This window comes from Rhododendron vialii, chromosome 11a (genome assembly GCF_030253575.1).
Source record: "Rhododendron vialii isolate Sample 1 chromosome 11a, ASM3025357v1".
Taxonomy (NCBI): Eukaryota; Viridiplantae; Streptophyta; class Magnoliopsida; order Ericales; family Ericaceae; genus Rhododendron; species Rhododendron vialii.
In genome coordinates this window covers 22,913,304-22,921,549 of record NC_080567.1, presented here as the reverse complement: position 1 = coordinate 22,921,549, position 8,246 = coordinate 22,913,304, and positions in this window count along the sequence as shown.

Here is an 8,246-nt window from a genome sequence, read left to right as displayed (position 1 = left end):
TCTTTTGCAGGGTGAACGTGCTACCACACCAGCCTTGGTGGATTGGGTCTACAGTTGGAGTGAATGTGGCATTCAGGAGCCCTAAGCATGGGTGCGATTACGTGTCGCGGTTGTTAGTCCAATAAAGCTTTGACCATGACCCTGTGTGACTAGCTGTGGTTCCGTTGGAAGAGCCGAAGGAGTCGACCTTGGAAGCTGTTCGTATGACAAAAGGAGATGATGACGCAAAAGCCTCCAACTTGGTCGAGGTATACGGGGGTTGACATTCCCCCGGAGGTATGATTTTTTTTTGTTCTTTCTCTCTCAATACTGTTGTTCTGCATGCTATGAGGACATAGCTCATTTTAAGTTGGGGGGAGAGATATATTTATTCTATATATATGCTTTTATTATTTCGGTTAAAATTTTTCGTTTTTTTAGTGCAATCCTTCCGTGGTACATAATTTTTGGTATAACATAACTAGGCGCATGCTCATTGAGTTCTTAAATGGCAAGAGTTTTATGTGATCTTGAGTGTTTATCTACATCTCAACTCATTTGCATGATTAAAAGATGAGTGATCTAGGTGTTGAGTGTGTTTTTAAGTAAGTTTTACCCATATCCCATCATTTTTTGTCTTAAACTCTTAGTTAGGTTTATAATCTCATGTTCATGCCTAGTTGTGTTTGATATCTATGTTGAATTGGTTATGGAATCTATGGCGTACTTTGGAAGTGATTCAAGGCATTCTTTGATTGATTAAACCACAAAAGTGTCCCCTCGTCCTATTTTGTATCCTAGTCCGTGTCCTACATTTTTCTCATTAACCTAGGGATCCGGATGTTCGGAGGGTGGTTCGGAAGGTGTGTTACTATGTTGCATATGGTTTGGAGGTGTTTCGGGTGAGTTACAAGGAGTCGGAACATGAAATGGCCAAGGAAGTAGTTTCTGCAGAAAACCAGCAAAAGGTATTGGTACCTCAAAAACCTGGTATTGGTACCTTTTCGATCCAGTGGAAGACAGTTGGTTTGGTATTGGTACCTCAAAAACCTGGTATTGGTACCTTCGGTATTTTGACAGTTCCAGGAGATCAAAAGGCCCGATCCCTCCACTTTTATTATCAAAACCCACGGCTCTCTCTCTCTATTCCTCCATAACTACCAAGAACTCCTAACCCTAACCTCAAAATACTTCCAAACACCACCAAATCTTCCATAAACACTTCCAAATCTTGCATCTTCTCCATCAATTACCATGGTTCTTCAACAAATCACAAGGGTTTTCAAAGGTTCAAGCCCTAACCCATCAAAATCAAGGTAAACCCAATTTTTCTCTTCAAAATTCGAAATTTCCTCTTTCTTTCCATAGATTTCGAATTCCCCTCTTTTCTTTCCATTAATCTCCATATTCTATACCTCTCCTACATAATCCCACCATCAATCCCTTGCTACAAGCCCGAAAATCACCCCCACCCCACAAATTCCGAAATTTTACCAAACCCTTGTCAAAAATCCGAATTTTCTCTCCATCCTCCATACTCTGATCATGGTGCGAGAGAAGGGTAAGGGAAAGATTGGGGCTGGTTCTAGTGCCCCTGCTCCGGAAATTGTGGAGGAGCAGGTCAGTTCGGGCTCCGACGAGCCAGCGGCTGGGAAATCGGCTCGGAAGTCCAGAAAACGTCTTCGTAGAACGGGCAAACAAGTTCAGGCGGATAAGCGGATTGAATGGAAGGAGGGTATGTTGAATCGTACGTTAAAAAATGAGAGGCAGGTTAAGGCGAAATCCATTGGGTCCGATCACTTGGTGATTCAGCGCATTCGGAGCAAAGGTATGAATTTCTGGACTCGTAGATTGGAGGGCTATAATGTCGTCTGCGTTACTGAGTTTTACCAAAACATGAAAACCCCTCCGGCGGGTTTTGAAACTAGTGACACCGCTAGGATTACCTCTAAGGTAGGAGGCAAGGATATTATGATTGACCCTACGGTTATTGCCAAGTACTTGGGGTATGAACGGCCTCCTCCAGGGACGGTGAATTACCCCCGCAACGAAAAAATTGATGATGGTTTGATTAACAATGTGTTGTACACGAACCCAAAGAATGCAAAGATTCCACATGTTGTGGGGGGATTCAGGGATGATATTCGGGTGCTGAATACAGCTTTTCACCACAATCTTTATCCGAGGGGGTTGGAGCACAAGCTGAGTCGAAAGAGTGGGGAGTTAATGTATGCTTTTATGAATTCAAAGCTAGTGGTGGATTGGGCGAGGTTCATTTTCAATCAGTTGGTCGATTTTAAGAATGATACAATTTCTTCAGCCCGGATGCCATTTCCTTGCATGATAACTACTCTGTGCAAGCAGCAGGGTGTGAAAGGCAATGCTTACAAGAAGATGGAACGTCTCGACCCTGGGCCTATCACTAGTACCTTTTTAAAGAAGAGCAAGTCTCGCTCTAGCACTCCCAAAGAAAGTTCGAAAGCCTTTTTGACTACTAAGCCTGGCTCGAAGGAGAAGAAAGACAACATGTTGAATAAACTTTTCTGTCAGAATGTGGCCATTTTAAAATGCTTGTGGAAGAGTGAGGAGAAGAGGAAGAAGGATAAGAAGGAGAGAAGGCAGCTGGCTAGAGAGGTTGGGAAGCTTAGACACGAGCTAAATTGGCATACCCAACAATCAAATGATAAGGTGAATTACGAGGCACCACCGGATGAGGCGGTGGTTGATAGTAGTGTTGATGAGGAAGAAGAGAAGGATGAGACCGATGAGGATAGCGAAGAAGATGATGAGGAGGGAGATGGTGTTGACAGTGGTGAGGATGAGGACTAGTGTCGGTGGTTCTAGAGTTAGAAAATCTCTCTACTTGGTCGGGGTGTACGGTGGTTGACATCCCACCTCTTATCTTATCTTTTTATTGTCTTTGTTTTAGTTGAACTTTATCTAGAAAGATATGCAAGTTTTTGTAAGGCCGGCGTGTAGCCTTTGACTTGGAAATTTTTGGTATCGGTGGCGGTTAAGGGTAGATAACCAAGCTAGATATGGCCGCCACCCGTTTTGCTAACCGTTCTTTGTTAACCAAGGTCATTATATGCTAATGAAGTCCTCCGTTGATCCTTAGTACGCCTTGATTCCTTATTGATTCAATATTTGATGTTTAGCATAGTTAGTTTGTGGCATGTTTCCTTTCATTAATATAGTTGTTAGTTGCTTATTTATCGCTTCTAATCAAAGTGCTCTCCACATATGAGGCATAGCATGTTTGTTCACTATCGCCTACTTTTCGAGCACTTTTTGTGGGATATGGCTGCTAGTGGGTGCGTGTGTTTGCAATATTGGCGTATCCTCTCTTTGGATGTAAATACAAGCCTTTTGTTACTTGCTTGGGACATGCTTTGTACTTAGTTATTCGTTTTGTATCTAGCTGCGAGTTGTGGTATAGATGAACTGTGATTTTTGAACTCTTGCTAGTTTGGATACGGTATGCGCATGTTCCTTAGTTGTGTTATCGGAAGGATTGTTAAGTTTTAAGTTTGTTAAGTTTTATATTATGTTTGCTAGGGACTAGCAAAGTTCAAGTTAGGGGGTGTGATTAGCACCTAAGATTGTATAATCTTGGGGCTTTAATCCTCTAATTTGTAGCTTTTATATGTTCAAGTAGTCGTTTTTATCCCATAATGCACGTAAGGTATTTTTTGTGTGTATTTCAGGAAAAACGTGCTAATAAGGCGATTTTGTACGCCAAGGGACGTTCCGGTATGTCACCAAGAGTTCAAGTGCCCGACGGCATATGGTCATTGTCACCGGAGCCTAACGGTGCCACAAGAAACCTCGGAGATTGGCCGGAGGTCAAGGTTGGCGAGGAGTGAGCCAAAGTGTAACAAATGAGGCAAGCGCATCAATGATGGTTCCGAGGACATCCGTGGGACCAAGGCCACATTGCATACCTCCGCCAAGTCTCGTTGATCATGTAATGAAGCATTGGAAGGCCGTCGGGGCACGACAAGGCATGATGGCCCAAGCTGACCCTGTTCTGCTGTTTTCACACAGAGGTACCAATACCTCATTTTTTAGGTATTGGTACCATCATGCCGAATTAGAAGACAGTTGGATTGGTACCAATACCTCATTTTTTAGGTATTGGTACCAATGCCCTTCGGCCAGCAGCTTTTTGTGCTGAACATTTCAACCTTCTATTAATAGAAAGTTTCTACTTCTAGTATGTTTTTGGGATATTTTAGGGACCTTTTGGTCCATTGTATGGCTGATTTGTGTGGCCTTTAAATAGCTTTGTAAGCCATTATTGGCCATTATGTACTCTTTTACACTTTAAGTCTTTTATTTTCTTAAGAGCTCCATAGTTATTTCTCCCAAGTTCTTGCATTCAATTCCTCAACAACTCAAGTAAGTAGTGGTTGGATGATTAATTCTCGTTTGTTAATGTTGTAGCCACTAGTGAGATCTCTATATAAATCAAGTTTGTTTTCAATTCTATCGGTTAATCATGTTTACCTTTCTTAGCATGCTTTCTAGTCTTTTTATTATGAGTGAGTAGATAATCGGTTCGGTCATGGGGTGAGGTTCACCCTATGGATTAGTCCATCAAATGGTTTCTCTTAACTTTAGCTTAATCTCAAGGTTTTGAATGAATTAAACCCATGATTTCTAGCTTTGATCATGGGGATTGGTGGCTTCTTTGATCAATGAAGTCTATCGCCTTGTGCTACGTGCTTGATAATCCTATGCGTGCGAACGATCTTTTTTCGTCTCTCACTTGCGTTAAATGAGTTCAATTTGAATTAGAGCTTTGAATTAAGTTATAAGTAGTCTTCAGCTTTTAATTCTTCTAGTGGAATCCGGACGGTTTCGGTTCACTCATGAGTTAGATGAAGGAACCGTTTGATGGCTAAGTCGTGGGTAAATCAATCCCTTTGACTCGACCATCTTAACCTAGTTTATTTCCAAGTTTAATTTCATCAATCGAATCAAAACTCTAAAGTTGGCCGCTTGAACGCCGCAATCTTTAAGCAACTTCTATTCCAAATTCGCTAAAGAAGATTTCTCTGTGGGAACGATCCGGTCTTCCGGTTTATATGCTATCAACGACCTAGCCCTACGCTTGGGGTGCAAACCTATTTCTAAGAGGTTAGGTTGCGACGAGAAGCAGCATTCTAGAAATTTCTTTTAACTAAACCGTTTATAACTTAATGGTTTGTTTGTACATGTATTTAAGTTTTTCTTTGGGGCCGGAGTCACAAAGTTGTATAACGCTAATCGTGGGGACTTGTTTTGTAAAGATTAACCTATGGGAACTCTTTTGGGTATAAATTATGATATGTGAGGATCTTTTATCAAAAAAGATTATTTATTTATGTTGAAAATCGAGGGCGTGACACAGTTGAAGCATGTACCCTGAAAACTTCTCTTTCTGTTTCTTGGCAATACCACCTCTCGGTCCCAGATTGACACTCTTGTCCTTCTGTTTACCAGCTTGCTTGTCAGACTGCTTGTCAGAACGCCTGTCATTCTGGTTTTTCCTCACACCGGAAGATTGACAATGCTCTATCATATTTGCCTTGGCCATGTAGGAAGCCTTTGCACTCCTATCCATACCCCGATTCTCCTCTTCAATACGGAGCTTGATGAAAAGAGCCTCCAAGGTCATCTCCTTATTCTTGAACATGAGATAGCTCTTGAATTCTTTCCATGCTGGGGGTAGCTTGTAGATGACCGCAGCCACCTGGAATGCTTCACTTAGAATCATCCCTTCAGTCCTCGTTGAGCAGGAGCTGCAGCTCTTGGACTTGGATTGCCACAGACTTGGAGTCCACCATCATATAATCAAGAAACCGGCCCACAACAAACTTTTTGAACCCAGCACCCACGATCTTGTATTTCCTGTCTAAGGAATCCCACAACTCCTTTGCCGACGGAGCCTCGCCATACACAGAATACAACAAATCATCAAGAGCATTCAGAATATAATTCTTGCACATGTAGTCATGCTCTTTCCATCTGGCCACATCAATTCGCTTCTGAGTGTCAGGATCGTCCTCAGCAATAACAGGTGCTTCCTCGACAAGTCATTTTGCCAAGTTCAAGGTGGTGAGATAGAACAACATCTTCTGTTGCCACCTTTTGAAGTCGACCCCAATTTGCTCGGCCTCTTCACGTGAGACGTTGGAACATTGGGAATCCCAGGAATAGGAGCATGAGTTGGAATAGCACCACCACCATTTCCATTTCCGCTGACACCACCCATCTCTTTGTCTTTGCCAGTGACGATAGTTTTTCCTTGCTCAGTTGTCATGTTTTCCTGAAATTAGGAACAATCACATATAAAAGAACAAATCTCAATCTCAAAGCTATACATGCATAGATTAACAATCTATCAAATAAGCTAAGCCTAACATCCCCACAATACCACGTAACTTGGGGGTCCCAGGGGGCGCACCCCCTGGCGGGGGGTCCGGGGGCAGCGCCCCCAGGCAGGAGTTTGAGGGCTGGCCCTCAGTGGGGATCGACCTGGGGGTCGCGCCCCTTAGAGGGGGTTCGGGGGCAGTGCCCCCTAAAGGTAAATGGTATACACAATTTGCTATTAGCAAGAGTGTGGCCATCTACCTTCCCCTTATGTTTTTGGAGTCCAGTCCATGTACTAATATATACCACTTGCCGTGCACTAGGGTTGAGCGCTCACACCGTCCACTGGTTGAGTACTTCAGGCCGAGAGCAACCCAAGCGTCAAGCACATGAACTGCACACCGGGCAGATCATCAACACAGGATCAAGGCCAGGTGATGTCAAGGCAGAAGCCAAGTAGATCACCCCAGAGGCCAACAAAATTGATCCAAGGCCAAGCCGCGCACGGCTGCCTTAGGCCGCAGCCTCTCTGTAACTAACGTGATCGAGTCGCACACGACTGATCAAGGCCGTGGCCTATCTACAACCAGGTTTGATTTGCAATCTCGAGTGAACAACCAATCTGCTCAAACTGTCGAACACATTGCTGTCTGTTTTATTATCTCGCATGAAAGCCAATCTGCTCAATTTGTTGGATAGATTATTTTCTCGCCTTACACCAGTGGTACTTCACCACGGAACCTTAACTGTCATGAATTTGTTCTTGTAACTCAAAGATTAGTACAAAACAGAAACTGTTTTCTGGAATCCGTTCTCGATCAGAGAACAAAAATCTTTCTTAAGTTTGCTGGGAAAATTTCGGCATAACATATAAACAATTTCATTGATATTGTAACAATTACATAATCGAAACAAAATACAATTTGAAAACAGAATGAAACAGTCGAGATATAAACTGATTTTTCAGAAAATCAAATCGAGTTCTATGTGATACCATAGTCTCCTTAAGAAAGATTCGGCGCCTACCGTCGGTGTTGTAGGATCTTGTTCGGCGTTTTCCTCCCAGGGTTGGCTTGGCTATACCGCAAGCCATCAAAACACCACCGTCGACCGCCTTGGCGAACTGACTACCGCCTGCCTTTCTCTCTCTCAAGAACGAATTTCAGAGTATGCTAGAGTGTTGAGAATTTGCTCATACTTTCTCCAAAACGTGATGCATCAATTTATAGGCAAATGTAAATCTAGACAAATGCTAGAATTGAATGGACCCATTCAATTTGAGTAACTCCCAAATGAAGTCAGCCATCAATAGGAAGAATATTTTAGCCATTAAATTTGCCATTTGAATAAGGGAGGTTACAGAAATAATAAACCATCATGAGGAGGGTTACGGGAGTTACAGAATCCCGCAATTCAATACGTCTATTGATTGTGGTGCGTCTAGATTCAATGAACCTGGAACGAGCACGGTTGCCTCGAGAGACCCTCCGGTAGCCCCAATTTCATTCATCTGAAATTCCGTAAAATTTCCAACAGGAGTAGCTTGTAACTTAATCGTTCATTCGACTGTGTTCTCATTGTCGATTGACTTTTACCTTGAAGTATAATAAAGTCCATTTATTATTATTCTTCCATTCTCCATTTACTTCACTAAGTTTACTTCCTGAGAAGTCCTGAAATACGGCAAGGAACCAAACTCCACTATCACAAACATCAACATTCTAGCATGCAAACAAATTCTCTGTCAATACTTGATCATCGACAGCACGTAAAACAAACGGTAAACAGATCTACTTGTGGTACTATTGTTTGATCAGTCGTTCTATTGAGTTGGAATTACATGTTTGGTCTCCTTCTGTGTAGCCTTGGTTATGATATGAGACTAAAAGAAAAGGGATAAAAGCTGAAAT